The sequence below is a fragment of the Aotus nancymaae genome, unplaced genomic scaffold (assembly GCF_030222135.1).
Source record: "Aotus nancymaae isolate 86718 unplaced genomic scaffold, 86718_ANA_hifiasm-v0.15.2.pri h1tg000021l, whole genome shotgun sequence".
NCBI classification, from domain to species: Eukaryota; Metazoa; Chordata; class Mammalia; order Primates; family Aotidae; genus Aotus; species Aotus nancymaae.
Window position 1 is genome coordinate 15,468,671 of NW_026988433.1, and position 24,634 is coordinate 15,493,304.

At 44.2% G+C, this 24,634-nt stretch overlaps 1 protein-coding gene and 1 pseudogene across 2 annotated transcripts in view; both read left to right on the forward strand.

The window, feature by feature from the left end:
* Window positions 1-24,634, forward strand: part of KSR2 (kinase suppressor of ras 2) — a 517,853-nt gene that overhangs the window by 323,131 nt on the left and 170,088 nt on the right. The window lies entirely within an intron of this gene.
* LOC105728567 (small nuclear ribonucleoprotein-associated proteins B and B'-like) lies at window positions 22,279-23,100 on the forward strand (annotated as a pseudogene).

A 24,634-nucleotide genomic window follows, 5' to 3' on the forward strand; every position in this document is an offset into this window, starting at 1 on the left:
CAGTGTTGGTCTCCGCTCCTGGCAAATTGGGCACTCAGCAGTGGTTTTGGCCAGGTCATCCTTGGTGAGTGGAAGTCTGTGTTGCTGAGCCCATGTGTAACTTCCATCCCTGCCACCATGGCCACTTTGTTCATAGGCCCATTGGGTGATGACAGTGGTGGTCAGGGAAAGAGGCTGAGTGGTGTCCACATAACGGGTCATTCTATCCGCTTGATTATTAAACTCTTCCTCCACTGAAGTCACCTGTTGGTGAGCACTCACATGGGATATAAATATCTTCACAGTTTTTGACCACTCAGAGAGTTCCATCCACATAACTCTTCCCCAAATTTCTTTGTCACCAATTTTCCAATTATGCTTCTTCCAAGTCCCTGGCCATCCAGCCAAACCACTGGCTACAACCCACAAATCAGTATATAATCACACATGTGGCCATTTCTCCTTCCAGGCAAAGTACGCAACCATGTGCACTGCTGGAAGTTCTGCCCACTGGGAAGATTTCCCTTCACCGCTGTCCTTCAGAGATGTCCTAGAAAGGGGCTGTAGTGCTGCAGCTGTCCACTTTCGGGTAGTGCCTGCGTATCATGCAGAATCATCTGTGAACTAGCCCCTAGTCTTCTCTTCCTCTGTCAACTGATTATAGGGAACTCCCTGTGAGGCCATCAGTGCAGGCAGGGGGAGAGAAGACAGAGTGGCAGGAGTGGCGACCATGGGCATTTGAGCCACTTCCTCATGTAACTTACTTGTGCCTTCAGGACCTGCTTGAGCCTGATCACGTATATACCACTTCCATTTGATTATGGAATGCTGCTGTGCATAACCCACTTTATGGCTAAGTGGGTCAGAAAGCATCCAGTTCATGGCCCGCAGTTCAGGTTGCATGGTGACTTGATGACCCATTGTCAAATGTTCAGTCTCCACCAAAGCCCAGTAACAGACCAAGAGCTGTCTCTGAAAAGGAGAGTAGTTATCTACAGAAGATATGAGGGCCTTGCTCCAAAATCCTAGAAGCCTCTGCTGTGATTCACCTATGGGGGCTGCCAAAGGCTCCAAACAGCATCCCTACCTGCCACTGACAGCTCAAGCACCAATGGATCTGCTGGGTCATACGGCCCAAGTGGCAGAGCAGCCTGGACCTGTTGCAGAGCCTTATAGTGTTCTGGACCCCACTCAAAACTAGCAGCCTTTTCGGTCACTCAATAAATGTGCTAGAGTAACACACCCAAATGAGGAATGTGTTGCCTCCAACACCCAAACAGGCCCACTAGGTGTTGTGCTGCTTTCTTGGTTGTAGGAGGAACCAATGCAGCAACTTAGCCTTTACCTTAGAAGGAATATCTTGACAGGTCCCACACCACCAGACCCCTAGAAATTTTACTGAGATAGAAGGTCCCTGAAGTTTAGTTGAATTTATTTCCCATCCTCTGGCATGCAAATATCTCACCAATAAGTCCAGTGTGTTTGCTACATTTTGCTCACTGGATCCAATCAATGTAATGTCCTCAATGTGATGGACCACTGTGATATCTTGCAGAAGCGAAAAGCAATCAAGGTGTCTCCAAATAAGATTATGACACAAAGCCAGAGAATTGATATACCCCTGAGGTAGTACAGTAAAGGTATACTGTTGGCCTTGCCAGCTGAAGGTAGATTGCTTCTAGTGGACCTTGTGGACAGGAATGGAGACAAAGGCATTTGCCAAGTTAATGGCTGCATACCAGGTACCAGGAGATGTGTTAATTTGCTCAAGCAATGAAACCACATCTGGTACAGCAGCTGCACTTGGAGTCATCACTTGGTTAAGCTTATGATAATCCACTCTCATTCTCCAACATCCATCTGTCTTTTGTGCAGGCCAAATGGGAGAGTTGAACAGGGATGTGGTAGGAATCCCCTCCCCTGCGTCTTTCAAGTCCTTGATGGTGGCACTAATCCTCACAATCCCTCCAGAGATGTGATATTGTTTTTGATTTACTATTTTTCTAGGTAGAGGCAGCTATAATAGCCTCCATTTGGCCTTTGCCACCATAATTGCCCTTGTCCTACCAGTCAGGAGCCAATGTGAGGGTTCTGCCAGCTGCTAAGTATGTCTTTGCCAATTATGCATTCTGGCACTAAGGAAATGACCACAGGATGAGTCCAGAGACCCACTGGACCCACTGTAAGTCAGACCTGAGCTAAAACTCCATTAATTACCTGACCTCCATAAGCTCCTACTTTAACTGGAGGACCACAGTGATGTTTTAGTCCCCTGGAATGAACGTCAGCTCAGAGCCAGTGTCCAGTAGTCCCTGAAATGTCTGATCATTTCCCTTTCCCCAGTGCACAGTTACCCTGTTAAAAGGCTGGAGGTCTCCTTGGGGAAGGATGGGAGAAAGATTCACTGCATAAATTGTTGGTAATGTAGTGGGGTCCTTCCTCAAGGGACATGGCCTCCCCTTCATGCAAGGGGTTCTGTGTCTAAACTGGCTCAAGTCTGGAAATTGATTGAGGGGCTGTGATTCTGTTTTTATAATCCAAATTAGTATTTTGTCCATTCAACCTAGAAGTTTTCTGTTTGTATAATTTAAGTAGGAATGCAGAGGGCTTCCTATCAATTTCACTTCTAGGAACACTGTAATTAGTTAGCCAAAGCCAGAGCTCTACATGAGTCAAACTATTCTTTTAAAAAAATTTATTGTTACTTTTTATTTTTTCCATAAGCTATTGGGGTACAGGTGGTATTTGGTTACATGAGTAAGTTCTTTAGTGGGGATTTGTGAGATTTTGGTGCACACTTCACCCAAGCAGTATACACTGCACCATATTTGTAGTCTTTTAATCCATCACCACCACCCCCCACACTGCCCCCTGAGTTCCCAATGCCTACTATATCATTCTTATGGCTTTGCGTCCTCATAGTTTAGCTCCCCTATATCAGTGAGAATATACAATGTTTGGTTTTTTATTCCTGAGTTACTTCACTTAGAGTCAGAGTACGCTGATTGCCACTTTGCCTCTGCAGTCTATTACAGTAGTTACGTTCACCTTGCCTTTGACAGTTGAGTGCCACCACTTGACCCCTGCCACTTTGTGATCCAATTATTCCCATTGTATTTAAATTTTGTAGTTGAGTGACTGCAGTTCCCACAGTTAGATCTGACATACAGAGAAAAGCAATTACAGAGCTCTTCAAAGATGCAGGTGCTGCCCTCACAAATCTGTTTCACAAGGCATTGGTCAAGGGTATATCTTCTGGACACTCCGAGCTGGGATGAGTAGGTTTAAAGTGACTAATCCACTCCACCATCCCCGTCTCCCTAAGCCTTTGGATCTCTTCCTCTGCATTAAACTTAAGGAAGATCAGGCATTTCCAGCTTACTCACAGTGGGCCATCTTTTAATCCATATTTCAGCTAACCAAGCAAATAAACTATTGGAACCTTTTTTTTTTTTTTTTAACTCCTTAAGCTGTAACATTAAATGCAGAGTTTCTGCTTAGTGGGTCAAATCAATACATTCAGCCTGATCCAACTCTGTGTTCCTTCTGCCAGTATCCCATACACTTAATATCCATTCCCATGCCTGTTCTCGATTGTGGAGAACTCAAACTTATATAAACTCAAACTTAGATAAATCAGAGAACTCAAACCGTTCTTTTTGAGTGTAGTGTACCTCCTCATAGGTCACACTCTCAACCTCACCTCCAGGGGCCTGCTATAACTTGAGTCTAGCTATAGGTCTAGAAGCAAACAGGCTGTTGGGGGTGTCTCCTGAGGAGAATCAACATTATTTTGCCTGCCAACTGCCTCAGGGGAGGTCATGACTGTTCTCTCAGGCAGTGCAGGGTTTATCTCCTCAGACAAAGGTGGAAAGGCTGATGGAAGCATGGGTCAGGGAGGGGATATTGCCACTACTAGGGATGGGGAAGTTGTTCCTCCTGGCAAAAAGGGTTCATCAAAGTTTACGAACTCAGTGTCCCCAGGTTCATCAACGTCCTCCCACAAATCCCCATTTCAAGTTGCAGGGTCTCATTCTTTTCCAATCAATGTCCTCCCTTTAACAGTAGACACCTGGCAAGGCTGTGCATGCTTCTTTCGTTGCAGGTCAGCCACTCACATGATAAGAGCTTATGTCTGTTTTCCCACAATTTCAGCTCTTTCTCCACAGGAGATAAGACTCTCACTCAGGGAAATCTTAGCAGATTGGAGGCTCAGTTTCTAAAGCTGGGAGACAGAATCTATGAGTTTATAATTTTCTTTGATCACTTTGTCTACTGAATTGAGGAGCAATCAGCCAGCTTCAGTATGTTCCTGGTTCTCCACATATGTTCAAAGTTATTATGTGTAGAGTCACTAAACTCCTTGCCTCTCATAAGCAGTGAATCAGGAGTGTCAAATGCATTTATTTTGCATAACTCTCTAAACCATTCACGCCAAGGATGATCAGTGTTCTCCATATTGTTAGAAGTAGAGTCCTTAGCATTTTTGGGCCTGTTCATATTAAGTAGCCAACTCCAGAAACTCCAGAACCAACAAAAGAACTCCATCCTTAATATTCTGTTTCTCTAGAACCACTTCTAGTACCAAAATCTGTATTAGTCAGGGTTCTCTTAGGAGGACAGAACTAATAGGATATACATACACACACACACATACACACACATACATATACATATATATATACACACACATATACATATATAGATATAAAGGGGAGTTTGTTAAGTATTAACTTACACAATCACAAGGTCCCACAATAGGCTGTCTGCAAGCTGAGGAGCAAGGAGAGCCAGTCTGAGTCTCAAAACTGAAGAACTTGGAATGTATGTTTGAGGGCCAAAAGCATCCAGCATAGAAGAAAGATGTAGCCTGCGAGGCTAGGCCCATCTCTCCTTTTCACATTTTTCTGCCTGCTTTATGTTACCTAGAAGCTGATTAGATTGTGCCTACCAGATTAAGGGTGGATCTGCCTTCTCCCATCCCACTGACTCAAATGTTAATCTCTTTTGGCAGCACCTACACAGACACACCCAGGATTAATATTTTGTATCCCTCAATCCAATCAAGTTGACACTCAGTGTTAGCCCTGGCATTTGCCTGAAAGAGAGAATGAATGCTGGGGAGTCTGACAACCAGTGTTCACTAGAGCAAGCATGACTAATGTGGGGTCCCTGTCTTTAAAGGCTTTGAAGAGCACTCCTCCAACCCCAGGCCAGATCGGTTCATGATCTGAATTAGCAGGCTGTGTCTCCACCATTGTACAGAAACCATTTTAGTTCCCTGTTTCTGTCGGGCTGTGTTCCCCAGTGGTTCTTGGAAAGGAGTTTCTTTTTTATCCTATCCCCTGACACTTGTCTAGGAAGCACACAGCCTTCTAGGGAGAGTTAATCATGCTACCAAGTAGAGACTCAGCCCCACTCCCAAGGCAAAGCCATGGCATCCTGGCTTTGGCCAGGCAGGCAGTTGAGAGTTGGACAAGCCTGGGTTCAGATCTTGTCTCTGCCGTGTATTACTTAACAACTCCCAGCCTCAGGTTCTCCATCTTTAAAATGGGCGCCCTATCCCTTTCTCATGGATTATTAGGGTGAAATGAAAGGATCCTAAGCACTATACCTGCTGCATAGGAAGCAGTACCTAAGTGTTGTGGTTGTTGATACTGTTGTATGGTGTTTGGATTTAGATCAGGTCTAATCTTCATTGGTTTCTGCTGGACATCACCCCACCCTACACCATAGCTGAATGCAGTGATCAGTATTGATTGAATTTCTGAAATGTAAAATAAAATACTGAGTATCAGGGAGGAGTCAAATAAATGTACCATACAGTCCCTGACCTCAGTGATCTTGCAGTCGAGTTAGTTAGAAGCCCTTTAGGATGCAGGCAAAACTCTGGGCCAGGAGATGGGAAATCTTGATTTTCCTCCCAGCTGTTACCCCTGGCTGTATGGCTCTTGTTAAATCACTCAGCATTTCAGAGCCTTGGTTTCTTCATCTGGCAAATGTGCATATTGATGTCATCTGCCTACCTCACAATACTGTTGATTGTTGGGAGGTGTATGATCACCTTTGGAAACTAGAAATTGTTCAGATGGACCAAGTATCTTTATCCCTGCGTAGTAAGACAGCAAACCGACAGGCACTGCAGGCATTCAGCTGTTGTGTATCCTGTAGCACTGTTCAATCTGATTGGTTGAACATGTATTTGGATGTGTGTTCTGATTGACTGAGTGTATGTTTTGATTGGCTGGGCATATTTTCTGATTGGCTGGATGTGTATTCTGATTGGCTGAGCATATTTCCTCGTTGGCTTGGCTTGATTGGTTGGATATGTTTCTATTAGGCCTGTGCCACCCCATAAGAGTGGTGAAATATTTTCAGTAACACTCCTAAACATAAGCACCTACCTAACTAAGCATAAGAAAATATTCAGGCCTCAGTTTCCTGGCAAGGTGATGGTGAAGATTGTAGGAAATGAAATGCTAAGGATTAAGGTCTGTGCTCTGTAAAGGCAATATCTTATCTTTTCTGTTCACTGCCATATCCTCGGGGCCTGCTACATCATAGACCCTGAACAAGTATGTTTTGAAGGCATAAATGAAGCCCCAATGCCTCATGCTAGGGGCACAATGGTTACTTAGTGAATCCAGATTGAGGATGTTAGGGATCATCAGGGATGAAGGATGCAGTTGGTGTCAGACGATAGGGAAGGGTGAAGACTGTGGCAAACTGGAGATCACCTCCTCCCCCACTTCTAAAGAAGGCAGTCAATACTCAGTCCAAGTCAGTCATTGCTCTATGGGAAGGGGAAAAAGTGTCATCACGTTATCCAAATTTTCTGAGGGAAGCCAGACATCTAGATTTTGGTAGATAATCTCACAATTTTAGAAATATTGGCAATGGATTAAAATGTTTTTTCTAATAAAAACCATCACAGGTTATGTAACATATATATGGCAACCACCAGTTTGTGACCATTGGACCTGCCATAAATGGAATGTCCCTTGCTGATTCTTGTAACTGGAACTTTTATCTTTAAAAAGACAGGTTTAGGTTGAGTGTGGTGGTTTACATCTATAATCTCAGTACTTTGGGAGGCCAAAGCAGGATTGCTTGAGCCCAGGAGTTTGAGACCCCATCTCTACAAAAGAATAAAAGTAAAAAGAAGGTTGAGGCAGCAGGATTGAGGCTTCAGTGAGCTATGATCACACCACTGCACTCCAGCCTGGGCGACAGAATGACTCTGTCACTAAAAATTAAAACAAAAAGGGATGGGTCAGCCTTTCCTCCCATCCTTAGGACTGTGCTCCTCACCCCTCTCCTGATCTTCAGTATCACTAACATGCCACAGAAGCCTGTCCTCCCTGCTGTGTATATGCTCCTAGGATGAAGCTTTGATAACTCAGATTTTCACCCTGGGGACCTTACCTCTTTGTTACTCATTTGGAATGGAGAGAGTCTTCCTTCTCCAAATAACAGGCTGCTTCCTCGGGTGGTCGTACCACAGCCCCTCACCCACGGCACCCGGGGCCCTTGTTGGCCCCTAGCACACACCCGCACTCTGAGGCTTGGCACCATCAGCCTCTGGGCAGGATCTGAGACCCTGCTTTTCATCTCAGGCCAAATTCTTCTTGGCCGGGGATAAAAGTGGCAAGTGTTGTATCGTGCCCCATGCTGCTCTATTCAAGGCCTCTGTTAAAGCAGTTCTTCCCTCCGCTAAAAGTCAGGGCATGACCAGGCAGGCGTGGGCGGGCACTCAGCCCCCGCACTCCTCTCTCCCTCCTACCTGCCCTCCTGTGTTTACTCTCTCTGCTCTCTTTCTCCCTCACATCTGTCTTTAAGTTCTGTCTGTTTGGGTAACTGAGTCTGTTTTTCTGTTATTTTCTTCCTTGGGCCCTGTCTTCCTCTCTCCTCTCTCTGTATGGCTTCCACCCTCTCAGTCTTTCTTTCTCCTGGTCACCACGTCTCTCATCTCGTCTCTGCCTCTCCCGGCTCTTTCTCCCTCCCATCTCCTTCCTGACTGTAATCACCCACCCTTCACAACCACATGAACACTGGCAGCCCTTCTGCGCTGCATTCCTTAAAAACCCTTGTCGCTGATAGAGAAGACTTGGAGGTGGTGGCTGGGGGATTGTGGGAGGGAGGGAGCTCTAACCCCTCTCAGAAGTCAGAGCATCTGTCTCTTTGGGAGCAACGCTGGGGCTTCAATGCTAAATACTGAGGAGTGAGAAGGAGGGGGCAGATGCCAGAGAAGGAGCTCTGCAGGGCAGGCACTGGCATGCCCCTTCAGGAGAAACTCGATCCTGACCCCATAGTGACAAGCCTGGGGTCCTGGATCCCTGGGGGGAATTGGCACACCTTGGCCTGCTTACAGCTGGAGTAATTACTTCTGTACCCCAAACCCTCTAGACTTTGGCTGCAGCGTTCTCTGGAAACCCCAGGAACCAGCGCCTTGTCATGCAGCAGCCCTTTCTAGGAGGGTGCCAGCCCCGGCAGGCACCCAAACTGGGGCATATCAGGACTCTCTGGGTTTAGGAGTCAGCAGGATGTGGTGGGAAGCGCAGGGGCTCTGCCTCAGCCCAGCCCCGAGCATTAGGGTCACCTTAGACTGCCACCTCACCTGTCTGTTTGTCCATCTATAAAATGGGACTAATGATGTAAATGCTCCCGGCCCCACAGAGCTGCCACAAGGACCCAGTGAACCAATGCTACGTGTTATAGGCTAGAAACAGCTGGATGGGGTCAGCTGCTGCTTCTGCAGAGGGCCAAAGAACAAGTATTTTCAACTTTGCAGGACAATACCCCTGGCCCTCTGTATCCATGGGTTTTACATCCATGGATTTCACCAACTGCAGATCCAAAATATTTGAAAAGGCATGGATGATTGTGTCTGTACTGAACATGTACTGATTTTTTTGTCATTATTTTCTAAACAATAAAGAATAACAACTATGTACATAACATTTACTTTGTATCAGGTATCATAAGTGATCTACAAATGACGTAGAGTATACAGGAGGCTTTGTGTAACTTATTAATATATGCAGACTATGCCATTTTGTATTAGGGATGTGAACATATTGGATTTTGATATATGTAGGATCTCCTGGAACCAACCCCCTATGGATACTGAAGGACAGCTGTACATACATAAACACACACACACATACACACACACACTCACATTCCAGAAGACCATAATTGTTTTCAGTGCTATATTTGGAAATGTAAGAAGAGTCCAAGCACTGTGGTTTTTGATGAGGCTTCTCCACTTACTGTATTTGATGAAGTCATTTCATGCTTAGCCCTCATGAGAAGCCAAGGCATTGATCTAAGGTTGGCCACACTCTTTCATCACAACCCCTTCCAAACAGTTGGAGATTTTGCTTCCAGGAACACTGGGTGGCGAGGCAGATTGTGAAACTGAGGTTTGTGCAAGGAAAAATATGACCTCTACATGGGTGTAAACTTAATCCTGAGAGCAGGTATGTGGTTGAGGGTAGGATTCAGGGGTCTTTAGAGAGGAGATGATTTCTTAGCCAACTTCTTTCCCCTTGGGAAATCCCATAAATACTGGGCAGAGGAGTCAGGATTGTTATAAAAAGAGGGGCACCTGGCATGGAGGCCTCCAAGATTGTATTTGTCAGAATGTTTTCTGAGGTAAGAAGCAGAGACCCACCACATGGTGGTTTCAGCAAATACAAGTGAACATAGAATAAGGGCTTCAGGAATGGCTGGATCCAGGAGCTCAGTGTCATGAGCACATGTTCTTTCTCTTTCTTCATCTCACAGCCTTGCTTTCCTCCTTGTGAGTTTTAGTCCCAGTTAGGCTTCCTCTTCATAGTAGCTCTTGACTACTCCAAACTTCCATCTTTACAGTTCTAAGTATATCAGAAAAAGAGTCCAGTATTAGCTCTGATTAGGTGGATGGGAACACAGATGTCTTTATCCTGAACTGGTCACTCTAACCAGTTGTGGTCCAAGTTATTGGTCTACTCTTGAAGCCATGGAGTGAATCGATTCCACTGAACCAACTGGGTTGCTATCAAGGGGAGTGGATTTTCAAAGACCAGGGTGATGTAACTACCAGAATAGGGATGCTGAGCATGCGAGAGCAACATCTGCCTATAAATACCAACTGGTCCGTGGGTTGGGCACCTGTGATTCATGCTTGCACTTGTTTCTCCCCCCATGGAGTGGCCAGGGAGGAATAAGAATGATTATTAATTCGAAAGAGGAGCGTGAACCTGTTTGATGAGTATTTCTCTTTCTGGTTTTTCAAGAATGTACTTTCAGAGAATGTCAGGAATCCCTCTTTTCCCCCTTTTCACCATGGGCTTTCAGCGAAATATCCATGAAACAAGAAGAAAGTGCTTCTTGCCTAGTAGTTTCCAACCTTGCTTTCAGATTCGAGTCACCTGGGATGCATTTTAAAATTCCGATTCCTAGGCTGCACTCCGGTCCAGTGACATCAGAGCCCCTGGAGGATAGGGTCTGGGGATCAGCACTTTATAAAGCTCTCTGGGTGATTGCAGCATGCAGCCAAGGTCAAGAACCACTGATCCTGCTGGAGTAGTCTGCACGTTCAGAAGCTGTCCTAGACAGGTGGAGCTAAACTCTAGTAGGATTTTCTGAATACCTATGATTTCAGCGTAGATGCTGCGAACTTTTTCTTCTCACCTCAAACCATATCCAAGCCCTAGAAATAAATAGAAGACAGGTTTTGGACTGTGATGTGATCCACATGATTTACAGGTGCAGATGCCTCGCTGGGGCCATAATTCATCAGTGCTGTTCCTGCTTACTAACACACTGATTATTGTTAGATTATTTGGTCCGCTTGCTGTATCTTCAGCCGAACTGGCACTAAGGCAGCTGCTCAGCCCCTTGAATCCACATTTGCAGAGGCAGAGGCAGAGACAGAGAGTGGTCAGGCCGGCATGAACAATAGACACTTTGCTTCCTAAGGTGGATGACAGACAGATCAGCCTGTGGGGACAGGGCTAAAAAAGAGACTTCAACAGTTGTCCAGAGGGCAATTCCCAAAGTGCTGGGACCACAGGCATGAGTCACCGCACCCAGCTGATTGTTTCTATTTAGTGTCCTTACTAGGAAAGAAAAGTTGCTAACTCTAGGCAGTACCCTATTTATTAATTTCATGGGGGCATAAAATCCAAGTCAGAGCCCATTTCTCTAGACTGACGTTTTAAAAACTTTCCTCTTAGCAATAAAACCTCCCTTCTAAAAGAATCTTGTCCAAAACCTCAGTATATGAATGAGCAGATAAGAGTGGAATCATTCTGGGTTCCATGGAGCATGGGGGCCTGGTGTCCCAACCCCTGGGCCTCCCCTTCCTTCTGTTCCCTAACAACAGTGGCCCCTGAGATACCTCCTTAAAACTCAACTTGGAAACTGCTGTCCTAGAAATTTCTTTGGATGTTATAAATGGGAAACTCAAGGCCCTAGGAAGGAAAGTATTTTCTCTAAACTAATTCCTATTTGAGTTCAGTCATCGCAAGATGAGCATTTCATTAATAAATGAAGAAGGTCCACCCATACTCCAAGTATGGCTTAGAGCCTGGATCTACATGGTCCAGCTAAGTTAAGTGGCTTTTTCGGGTCAACCAAGAGAGAGGAAAGATTCAGGGGCAGGTGCGTTTACCTTGAGGTCTAGAGCTCTTTTCTGCTTTTCCTGATGGTACAAAGTTTGCTCTGGAGCCTTGAAGGAAGCCTTGAAAGTATACATGAACTATGGCTTTTCCCCAGACAAATTCCAAGTCAGTCTCTTCAAGAGTCATTCCTCTGTCTGTTTGTCCAATCACAAATATTTTTTGAGTGCTCACCCCATGTGATGAGCACCAAGGAAATAGATGAATCGATGTCCAAGACTCCATTCGCACGTAACATCCAGTCTGCTGGGGACACAGATTCAAAAGGGCCGATTATAACAGTGTTAAGAGCTGCAAAGTGGAAGTTCAGGGTGCCACAGAAATCTACAACAGGGGAGCAGTGATGGTGGGGGGACAGGGATGCCTAATCTAGCCGGGGATCAGGGGAGGCTTCCAAGAGTGAGTGCTGTTAAATTGTAAGGCTTCAAGGCTGAGTAGGGCCAGCCAGATGATGAATGGGAATGGGATGGAAGTGCATTTAAGCCAGAAGGAACAGCCTCTGCTGAAAGCACTTGGCAGGTTTCAGGAACACGGGGATCTGTGGATGGAGCAGGGGAGAGAGAGTGTTAGAGGTGGGACTGGAGAGGTGCCACATTTTAGTTTAGTATCCAGGCGTTCATCTCAGAGCTGAGGGTAGCTCGCAAGCCTTAGCCTCAGGTGCTAACTAAACTGTACTGTTTCTATTTTTCTCTTCAAGGGCAACTTTTATGACCAGACAGGTGTGTCTGCTATAGGTTAAATTGTGCTGCCCATTAAAAGAGATAATGGGGAAGTCCTAACCCCCGATACCTTGGAATGTGACCTTATTTGGAAATAGGGTCCTTGCAGGTGTAATTAGGCAAGTTAAGATGAGGTCATCCTGGAGTAGGGTGGGCCCTTAATTCAATATGACTGGTGTCCTTGTAAGAAGAAATTCAGACGCGGAGATGCACAGGGAGAAGGTCATGTGACAACAAAGGCAGAGATTGAGATGACACAGCTGCCAGTCAAGAAATGCCAAGAACAGCTACCGGAAACTGGGAAGAGGCAAGGAAAGATTCTACTAGTGCTCTTAGAGGGAGTGTGGCCCTGCTGACACCTTGAAGAATAAAAATTTCTAGCCTTGGGAGGCTGAGGTGGGTGGGTCACTTGAGGTCAAGAGTTCGAGACCAGCCTGGCTAACATGGTGAAACCCCGTCTCTACTAAAATACAAAAATTAGCTGGGCATGGTGGTGCACGCCTGTAATCTCAGCTACTTGGGAGGCTGAGGCAGGAGAATCACTTGAACCTGGAAGGCAGAGGTTGCAGTGAGCCAAGAATGAGCCACAGCCCTCCAGCCTTGGTGACAGATTGAGATTCCATCTCGAAACAAAACAAAATAAAACAAAAAACAGTAAAAAAAAAAATCTTATAGCCTTCAAAACTGTGAGAGAATGTGTTTCCATTGTTTTAAGCCATCCAGTTTGTTTGTTACAGCAGCCTGGGAGACTAACACAGTGTCTATAAGGGGCATGTCTTTAACCCTGACTTATGCAAGTGGTGTGCTAATAAGTCCATTTCCCAGTGACTGTATAATCAGTCTGGGAGTAAACTGGGTGCTTTTGGGGGGAAGTGTCATGTGACATGAGCTCTTCTCAGCTGTGAAATTGCTCATCAGTCAATGTGTTCGAGTGATCACCTCGCAGATGGCCCCCCAGTGACCATAAAGAGTTAAATGCTGCTTCCTCAAATGGCCCATTGCTCTGGGCGGCTGTTTGCCATGGAGGGCAATCTGGACGTGCTGTCCACACGGGTCCAGGGAGGAGGAAGGGGCGGGAGCCAATTAGACACAGCTGCTGCTGCTGGTGCCCAACCTCAGGTGCATGAGTCTATACTGCTTGCCACACTGTGGGAACACGCTCTTTAGATGCAACCATTTTCTCAGTTAAAAGAGCTTCATCAAAGCTGAGCACGGTGGCTCACGCCTGTAATCCCAGCACTTTGGGAGGCCGAGGTGAGTGGATCACTTGAGGTCAGGAGTTTGAGACCAGCCTGGCTAACATGGTGAAACCCCATCTCTATTAAAAGTACAAAATTTAGCCGGGTGTGGTGGCACACGCCTGTAATCCCAGCTACTGAGGAGGCTGAGATGGGAGAATCGCTTAAACCTGGGAGGTGAAGGTTGCAGTGAGCTAAGATCCTGTCACTACAATCCAGCCTGGGTGACAGAGCAAGACTCGATCTCAAAAAAAAAACAACAACAACAACAAAAAAGCTTCATTGGAACTCCCGTTTGCTTCCTCTTGTCACCCCAGTTTCTGATGTAATAGTAAACTAGGTGAAGTGTTTCTTGATTCAGAAAGGACACCATCAGTTGGCCATGATGGAATGAGTGTTGAATGGATTCAATACCATCAAATGTGAGCCAGGCTCTGCCATCCCTTGCTGCGCAATGTTGGCTGGGTTGGTCAACCTCTCTGAGACTCAGTTTCCCCATCTGGAAAATGAGGATTTTTCCACTTCCCCTGCAGCATTATGACAAAGCTTAAGCTCTGGAATGCATGACATAGTGGCTTCTAAATTGAAGAGTGCTATTCCACTGTGGGGGAAGTGGTGGTGAAGTTCCTAGCCAGGCTGGCAGAAGCTGCAGTGAAGCCCCCAACCCATCTGTTTGGAGTTTGCGGTGGAAACACCCCTTGATCCTACTGGTATTGATGGATACATCTGAGGAGGACATTTCTCCCACCATGAGGGAGAGTGCCACAGGAGAGATCTCCCACCTCCAATATTGTTTTGAGTTTTCTCACTGGCTTGCCCTCTCTGTAAAATATTTTTTAAAAAATAATATTACTGGGCGTGATGGCTCACGCCTGTAATCCCGGCACTTTGGGAGGCCGAGGCAGGTCAAGTCCTTGAAGTCAGGAGTTCGAGACCAACCTGGCAAACATGGTGAAACCTTGTCTATACTAAAAATACAAAAATTAGCTGAGTGCAGTGGTGCGCACCTGTAATCCCAGCTACTCAGGAGGCTGAGGCATGAGAATTGCTTGAACCTGGGAGACAGATGTTGTAGTGAGCTGAGATCATGCCACTGCACTCCAGCCTGGGCAACAGAGCAAGACTCTGTCTCAAATGATAATAATAATGCAAATAAAAAACTAGTGTGTCTACATACACACATACATGTGTATGTGCTTATATGTATATGTTTATGATCTATTAATATGCATACTTTAAAGATAAAATGCAGGGCCGGGACTAGGATGGGGCTTGGAATAAAGACTTGTCTTGGATGCAAAATTTAAGAGGTGCCCTAAAGCTCAGCTATCAAGATGAAAATATTCTAATACAATATTTTCAAAAACTAAGTGGGCAATCTACGTGAACCCGCTGCCTGTTTTTATAAAATAAAGTTTTATTTGAACGAGGGCCTGTGAAGCAGTGTCAGGGAGGTGCAGGGTTGAATCCTGTCTTTATGTAAGTCTTTGTCGATCACACTTTGTTGATCATGGAGTTTCTGGGGGCATTCATTTTGATTTTTAAAAATTATTGCATTGAAATATTTTTACCCTGATACTGAGATTTTTGGATACCTCCTTAAATTGTGTGCTGGAGGTTTTTCCTCACTTGCCTCACTGTAGTCCCAGCCCTGATGAAATGAACACCTGAGTGCCCAGTCCTGAATTTGAACTTGAGAAATAGAATATCACAAGCTCCTGCAAGCCCCGATGTGTACTTCCTGATTGCCTTCCCCTTCCTTTCACCACTGAGATGGCATCATCCTGAATTTGTTTGACCAGGTCTCACTTTTCTCTGTGGGAAGCCTCACATGTCCATGTCCCTAAATAGTGCATCTTTTAATTTTGCATGTTTTGAACTTCATAGAAATGAGATAATATTTCATATATTCTGTAGCTTTTTTTCCTGAGTATTGTTTTTGAGATTCATTCAGGGCTGTGTGAACAGTTCAGCATCTCTGAAATAGGGCTGTGAATTGCACTCTATGACACCCCACAGAGGCTGTCTGCCGAGCACGGTGGGGCTGTAGCTGTCATTGCCTGCCCATCCAGGGCCCGTGATCATGGCTCTTCGTAATGTTATCACTTCTGTGGTGTTGTTCATTGTTGATCTTACATGAGTTTAACTGGAGTTTAAAAGGGCTTCAAAATGATTACACTGTAACTTGGCATTAAAACAAAAAAATTGTCTATGCAGGAAGGCAGGCATGGGAACAGAGCAGCATAATATATGATAAAATATGTCTACATAAATCAAAAAGGTTTCAAAATAACACTTAGGTAAAAATGTTAAGTATGAGAAAGCAGTGTGTCCTAGATTAATTGGCAGCCTCCTTCTATCTTAGTGGTTTATAAATTAGTGAAGTACTTCAGTCAATGATGTTTTAGAGTGGAGGAAATATAGGAACACTCCATTTTATGAGTAGGCCACCATTAATGTATGCATTCCTCTGTTGAAAGACATTTGGATTCTTTCCTGTTTTTTTTTTTTCTTTTTATATATGCATGTATGTATGTATTTTTTACCTTGAGGCATTCTTGGACATTATTATGGCACACTTGAGCATTTAGGACAATTTTGCAAACTTCTCTGGTGTTACCAGTTACCTAGGCATCTATGTAAAAATACGAAGGCTGAGACAGGAGACTCTCTTAAACCCAGAAAGTGGAGGTTGCAGTAAGCCAAGATTGCACCATTGCTCTCCAGCCTGGGGACAGAGTGAGTCTCTGTCTCAAAAAAAAAAAAAAAAAAAAAAATACTGATGGCTGCATCCCACTCTGAGCCTCTTGAATCAGCCTTCCCAAGGACAGGACTGGGATTTAGTCACTGATACCAGTGCCCTTCTTAATTTTTATCAGGAAAAGTTTTTTATCAGTAAAAAATTTTTATCAGTAAAAATTTTTATCAGATTGGAAACTTCAATCTAGAAAATACTCCTGGAAATAGATCTGCTCAGTATGAGAGTCTGCACCTCTCCAACCGGATGTGATCAGCTTCTCAGCCTCAGCACTATTGACAAGTGAGATGGAGAATTCTTTCTCATCTCAGCCTCAGCACTATTGACAAGTGACGGGGCTGCCCCGAGCCTTGCGGGGTATGTAGTAGCATTCTTGGCACCTACCATTAAAGGCTGGTAGCGCTCTTCCCCTACCCCCTACACATACACTTATGAAACCAGAGTGTCTCCAGACATTGTCCAATGTGCCCTGGGAAGTGGGGGGTGGGTGTGAAAATCACCCCCAGTTGAGAACTACTGGAACAAATGATGTATAATTGGCTGACAAAATGGCTGCATCAATGTATATGTTCATCAACCTTGTTTAGGTTCTTCACATCCTTGCTAAAAGTTAAACCAGGCTGTTTAACTTTTGTGCCGAGGAGGTGAGAATGAGATGGTGCCTCAGTTTAATTTCAGTTTGCATTTCCCTAATTGCTGATGAGGTTGAAGTTCTTTTCTCAAGTTTATTGGCTTCTTAGGTTTCATTCTCTCTGATATATGTCTGTCATTTGCCATTTTTTTCCTATTAAATTGTCTCTCTTTTTCTTATTGCCTTTTAAAAACTAAAAAAGTATTCTGAATTCTAATGCTTTGGTATATATGTGGCAAATGTCTGCTGGTTTGTAGTGTGCCATCTTATTTTCTTTATTTTCTCTTTTGATGTATAGAGGTACTTAACATTAATGCAGTCAAATGTATCATTTCTTTTCTTTAGAGCTACTTTTAAAAAATGTTATTTAACAAATTCTTTCTTCCCTGAGGTCATAAACATATTTTTCTTTATATTCTTCTAAAAGTTGTGAAGTTTTGCCTTTCACATTTAAGTTCTTAATCAACCTGGAATTGATTTCAGAATATGGTATAAGTTAGGGCCCTATTTTTTTCCAGGTGAATAACCAGTTGCTTAGTGGTATTTATTGAATAATCCTTCCTCTACTCATCTGTCATGTCAGCCTGTCATTGATCAGGTGTCTACCTTCGCTCAGGACGGTTCCTGTACCCTTTATTCTGTTCTCTTGGGTGTGACTAGTTTCTCTACTTCAGTTTTCCTCTTTCATATCTCCCTGGATAGTCTTAAATGTTTTCTTTTAAAAATTGATACTATATATATTATATATACATATATATATATTTGGAGTATGTAAGTCTTTTTAATTTTTTAACTATGTTTCCAGTAAACATGCGAGTGCAGATATTTTGTTGATATACTGATGTTTCCTCTTTTTTTGTTTTCGTTATATACCCAGCAGTGGTATATTTGTCTCTTCAGTGCAGCGTGGTATCCTAGACTGGATCTTACAATATACAAACACATTAGTGGAAAACAAGTGAAATCCAAATAAAGTCTATTATTTAAAAATAGTAACATACCAGCCAGGTGCGGTGGCTCATGCCTGTAATCCCAGCACTTTGGGAGGCTGAGGCGGGCAGATCACCTGAGGTCAGGAGTTTGAGACCAGTCTGGCCAACACAGAGAAACCCCGTCTCTACTAAAAATACAAAAATTAGCCAGGCGTGGTGGCGCACTCCTGTAATCTCAGCTACTGGTGGGAGAATCGCTTGAACCTGGGAGGTGGTGATTACAGTGAGCTGAGATCACACCACTGCACTTCAGGCTGGGTGACAGAGTGAGACTCCATCTCAAAAAAAAAAAAAAAAAATCATACCAATGTTGGTTTCTTTGTTTTGACAGATGTATCGTGGTTATGTAAGAGGTTACATTACAGAAAGCTGGGTGGAGGGTATATGAGAACTCTCTCGTACTATCTTGTAAATCTGAAAGTATTCCAGAATGTAAACCTTGATTAAGAATGTTTTCTCATTAAAAAAATTACATTTTCTGTTTTTTATTTCTTAATCCTTAAACTCATCACTTACTTCGGCATTTTAAATTGATCATCTCTTGGGTTTAAACCGTTAATCTTAACCTTTTATCTCTTCTGCCTTTCATCTTTTACATTTTGGCTTCATTGACTGGCAATCTTTGTTATTTTAAATTCCTTTTCTTTTATTTCACTAGTTAGAGGAAAAACAGTTAATGTCTTCTATTTATTGGAATTCTAACTCATTTTTAACTTCTAGGTTATTCATGTTTTTCAGTTTTCTCCTAGTTTTAATCACTTCGTAATCGTCTACCCTCCCTTTGTTATTTAAAATATATGGTGTTTCTTTCCTCTGCCTCTTTATGAATGTAGTCCCTTATTTATAGTGGTGTTTATAATAGCAGAAAAATTCTGGCCGTGGGGAAGACAGAAAAGAGCAAGTCCTTATCGTGAAAGAGGGGACAGGAGGCTTGCCTCCTTCTGCCCCTGAATTTTAGCAGCAAACTGACTTTTCCAGAGAACCGCCATACTGGAAGACTGGCCGTGGGTTAACCTGCAATTTGCTTTGTACATGTGCTTGATTGGCAGGAACAGCAGCCTCCACAATACCTTGGGCAGGTCTTGTATGTGGCATTGCCTCCTTGACGATCTAGCGCTCAGGTATCTGGAGCCATTGCATTTGGGTCTCCCTAACCTCTGCTAGGTGGGCTTAGGCTGGATAACTTCTTTCACATCTCCACCTTTGGGATGACCAGAGGGTCTGCCTTCTGGACCTGACTGTTTCCCAGGAAAATGAATATGATTTGTCTCAACATTTAAATTCTCCCTGCCAAGAAAAATATCATCTACTTAGATGTAACCCTGGTTGATTTCAGATTTCTCCAGGCAGGCCAGTTGTCTCTGGAGTTCTGGGTGGTGAGCTGGGCTTGTCTGATGGGATCCAGCCCTGATTCCTGCCTCATGACATTGCTTCTTCCCTGTGGCCAGTTCTCTTAGCTGTGGGGGTGTCACTCAGGAGGGCAATTCCTCCTCACTTGTGTGTTTGAACCTGGGAAAAGGATGACTCCCATAAGGCTTTATCCTGGGGGCACCTCACTCTAGCTCCTTTTTGCTCGGAGTAAATTTTCTTCTCGTTTGTTGTTGGCTTGTAAAGTTTGATACTTGAGGAGTGCCAGATAGACTCAAGGGCTTTCAGATTCTACAGAGAATCTGATGCATGCAAGGGCTTTCTGAAGCTCTGTCTTGCACATTTTGCCTTTCTCCTTCCATTAGATGAATGATAACTTCAAACCAGTTCACTGCATGTCATTTTTTTCTAAATGAAGCTCCCTCTCTCTTCCTATGTGAATAGAGCTACTTTTCTTCTTGGCTTTTGTGGACAGGGATTTGTTATGGGATAAGCTATAAGAGGTCAAGGCCGGACTTTGGTTGCTGACTCTTGGATAGAACCTAAACTGTCATTCATTTGATGTATAGTTACGGCTCACCTACCGCATGCCAGGGGCTGGGCTAGGCTCTGGGTATGTAAGACAGACACAGTGTCTACCTTTAGGGAGTGATTGCCAGACAGGAAATAGGAAAACAGATAATCCAGATAGCTCCAAATTGTGTGAAGCAGGGTCAGACAGAACTGCCTGGTTCATATAGCATCAGTTAGAAAAAGATAATTCTCCGGACAGCATCACCCCACGCTGAGGCATGTCTGGGGGAGCACAGTGCAGGTGGGATTCCACCCTCAACTTGTCCCCCTGTACTGGGTTGAGTAGCATCCTCCCAAAACTTACATTCATGCAGAACCCCAGAGTGTGACTTTATTAACAGAAATAAGATCTTTGCAGATCTGATGAGTTAGGGTGAGGTCACGATGGATGAAGTGAGCCCTAAACCCAATGATTGACATCCACACGAAAAGACACAGAGAAACACACAGGAAGGAGACCATGTGAGGACACAGGCAGAGATTGGAATTATGCTGCCACAAGCCAAGGATTGCCAGCAACTATCAGGGGATAAAAGAGAGGCACAGGATTTATCCTCCCTAGGGCCTCTACAAAGAACCAATCCAGTCAACACCTTGACTTCAGACTTCTCTAGAACCATGAGAGAATAAATGTCTATTGGTTTAAGACAAACGTCTGTGGTGCTATGTTATAGTACTTCTGGGACACTGATATTCCCCTGACCCAGGAGCCCTTGGGTAAGGCACAACCTGCGCACCTGTTCCTGGTGGCTCTGCTGAGAAAGAGTCATTTGAGCAGAGACATAAAGATTAAGGAGGAGCCAAATGTGAGAAGAACCAGGAGAAGAGTGTTCTCAGCAGAGAGAAGCAGAACTTCCAGGGACTTGAAGCAGGAGAGAGGTTGGCAATATTTAGAGAAGTGAAAAGAAACGCACATCACTGGAGGATAGTGGACATCATAACTTAAGTAACATTATAAAGGCAGGAGTTGATGAAAAACGTCTTTTGATAAATTGAATCACTATTTCCAGTAGCCATGAAGAAGGAGTATGTTCCAGCCTTTCAACAGTTGTACCTGAATGGCTTTATTCCCTCTTGGAATAATTGCAGGAAAGCTCTCCTACAACTAAGAATAGAGCAGTTGATTACAGCACTATTCACAATAGCAAAGACATGGAATCTATCTAAATGCCCATCAAACGGTGGACTAGATAAAGAAAATGTAGTACATGTACACCATGGAATACTACACAGCCATAAAAATGAGTGAGATAATGTCCTTTGCAGCAAGATGGCTGAAGCTGGAGGCCATTATTCTAAATGAACTAATAAAGGAACAGAAAACCAAATACTACGTGTTTTCACATAAACATGGGAGCTAAACGTTGAGTACACATAGACACAAAGAAGGGAACAGCAGATACCAGGACCTACTTGAGGGTGGAGGATAGGAGGAGGGAGAGGATCAAAAAACAACTTATCAGGTACTATGCTTATTATCTGGGTGTTGAAATAATCTGTACACCAAACCCCTATGGCATGCAGTTTACCTGTATGTACAAACCTCACATGTAACCTTGAACCTGAAATAAAAGTTTAAAAAAGGAGTAGGACTAGAGCCATAAGCATTCTCTTACAGCCTGGCCTATAACATGACTCAATATTGGTTTAATGAAGTTGTTGAGTAATGTAGTGTAGTTTCTTGCTGTGAATTGAGAATGATCTTAATAGACAACTAGCCTCTCCTATTAATAATTCTAGCCAAAATTAAGGATTCCTGGACAGCTGTGAAAAAAGCAGTCACAATTTTGGCAGATGACTTCCTATATCTCTGACTTTTAGTTAATGACCTTTTACACTGCATTACTCCATCCTATTATCCTGGCATATATTTGCAACTAGTTTATTTTTGTGGGTATACCAGGAACCTGTTGCTGCTCAAAGTAAATGTTTTACGGGGACTTTATACTTGGCAATTTTGTTTAATGAATAATAATAACAGCTCATATATTGCATTCTGCTTTGGGCTTAGAAGTACTTTTTGTGTATTATCTCATTTGATAAATAATGATAATCATCCCTGCTTTACCCTCAAGTCACTTAATTCTTCCTATTGATCAGTACATGACAAACACTGGGGTTTCATTTGGATTCTGGTTGTTAATTAACTCTTGGTATGCTTGAAAAGGAACTGACTAAAGATTATCTAGCTATATTATCATAATATTTAGCATATTGGAATATGGATGAAGAAAAATAATTAGGCATGAAAAATGTAGATAAAAGTCAAGATTGTTTCTCTGATGGAGAAATAAAAGACCTAGATTGATGATAATCACGAAGAATCATGAAATTGTTGTTTGATCATAAAAGTCTAAAATATGGCATTTCCGCTAGCAGCGGCGGGAAATCGGGCTGCAGGCGAGAAGCTAGGCCTCTGTGGAGGCGAATCCAGTGGGGATCGGAGCCATCAGAACCGCCACCATGACGGTGGGCAAGAGCAGCAAAATGCTGCAGCATGTTGACTACAGGATGAGGTGCATCCTGCAGGACGGCCGGATCTTCATTGGCACCTTCAAGGCTTTTGAGAAGCACAGGAATTTGATCCTCTGTGACTGTGATGAGTTCAGGAAGATCAAGCCAAAGAATTCCAAACAAGCTGAAAGGGAAGAGAAGCGAGTCCTTGGTCTGGTTCTGCTGCGAGGGGAGAACCTGGTCTCAATGACAGTAGAGGGACCTCCTCCCAAAGATACTAGTATTGCTCGAGTACCACTTGCTGGAGCTGCCGGGGGTCCAGGGATTGGCAGGGCTGCTGGCAAAGGAATCCCAGCTGGGGTTCCCATGCCCCAGGCTCCTGCAAGACTTGCTGGGCCAGTCCGTGAGGTTGACGGGCCATCTCAACAGGTGATAACTCCACAAGGAAGGGGCACTGTTGCAGCTGCTGCCACAGCCAGTATTTCCGGGGCCCCGACCCAGTACCCACCTGGCCATGGGGGTCCTCCCCCTCCTATGGGCCGAGGAGCACCGCCTCCAGGCATGATGGGCCCACCTCCTGGTATGAGGCCTCCTATGGGTCCCCCAGTGGGGATCCCTCCTGGAAGAGGGACTCCAATGGGCATGCCCCCTCCAGGAATGCGGCCTCCTCCCCCTGGGATGCGAGGGCCCCTCCCCCGGGAATGCGCCCACCAAGGCCCTAGACTCATCTTGGCCCTCCTCAGCTCCCTGCCTGTTTCCCGTAAGGCTGTACATAGTCCTTTTATTTCCTTGTGGCCTCTGAAACTGGTTTATAATAAACTCTGAAGAGAACATTAAAAAAAAAAAGTCTAAAATATTTTTCAAGCACAGAAATAGTTATAGGTGGTCAGGCCATCATATAGGCTTGCTGTTTTAAAATTGCATCTCTCTGGCAGCTCCTGGCTCATTCACTCAAACAAATATTTATTTATTTATTTATTTATTTAGAGGCAGAGTCTTGCTCTGTTGCCCAGGCTGGAGTACAGTGGAGTGGTCATAGCTCATTATAGCCTCAAACTCCTGGGCTCAAGTGATCCTCCCATTTCAACCTCTCAAGTAGCTGGGACTACAGGTATAAGCCACTATACCTGGCTAATTAAAAACAAATTTCTTGTAGAGACAGAGTTTCACTATGTTTCCTAGGCTGGTCTTGAATTCCTGGCCTCAGCCTCCCAAAATGTTGGGACTACAGGTGTGAGCCACCATGCCTGGCTTACTCAACAAATGTTTTCTGAGAATAATATTCTACAGCCAATCTCTTGTCAGTTTGGGGAGGCTTTTAACTTCTCCCAGAGTTCATTGGCTTGGATTGTGAATCCTTGGGTCTTTGGAGAATCTATACCCACAGGAAACAGTACCATTGCCCTTTATCAGCAGGGTTCCTGCTTTTTACAGATGTAATCCTAATCCCCAGTTTCTCTACCCATCAATACCATCCATTGGTACCACTTGTTGGTCCCAATTTCTTTCACTCATTCAATGACTGCAACTCCCAGAGAACCTTGTGTCCCTATCCTCTGCCAATTTGCACTTCCTAATTAGCTCTCAAATAACTTCTCTCCATCCACATTTCCACTGCTGGGTCAGAGCCATCACCACCACCCACAGTCTCCTAACTCTTCCTTTCTCTTTGCCTTCTTCCAATTCATTCTTCACTCTGCAGACAACAAGATATTTGAAAAGGCAAATCTGATCAGGTAGCCCCTGTGTATAATCCTTCCATGGATCTCCATTGCTCTTAGACCAAGGACAAAACTCAGCCATTGGCACACTAGGCTCTGTGTGCACTAGTGCCTACCTTTCCAGCTTTATTTTGCACTGTATCTCTCCCAATCTTCCAACTCCTCTTCCTTTACACATGCACACGTGTGTACACACACACATGCACACACAGAGAGATACACATGTTCTTCTTCTCCTCCCCTACTGCCATTCCTCTTACCAACATATTGTCTTCAACCCCAGGGCTTTTGCACCTGCTGTTCTCTCTGCCTAGAACCCAATTGAGCATCGAGCACCTACAGTATATGTCATCTGTTGGCCTGCAGTTTGATAGATAAGTGTTTCCATAAATGAGAATCACTAGGCTCCTGAGAGATGTCACTAGTGGGAGTACATTAGGCATGTGCAGCACCTGTTCCTTAGACCTTGGGGATTTTTTTTGCTTCTTCCTCTGTGTGAGGAGGAATCCAAAGCCACTTGAGAATGGTCTTGTTG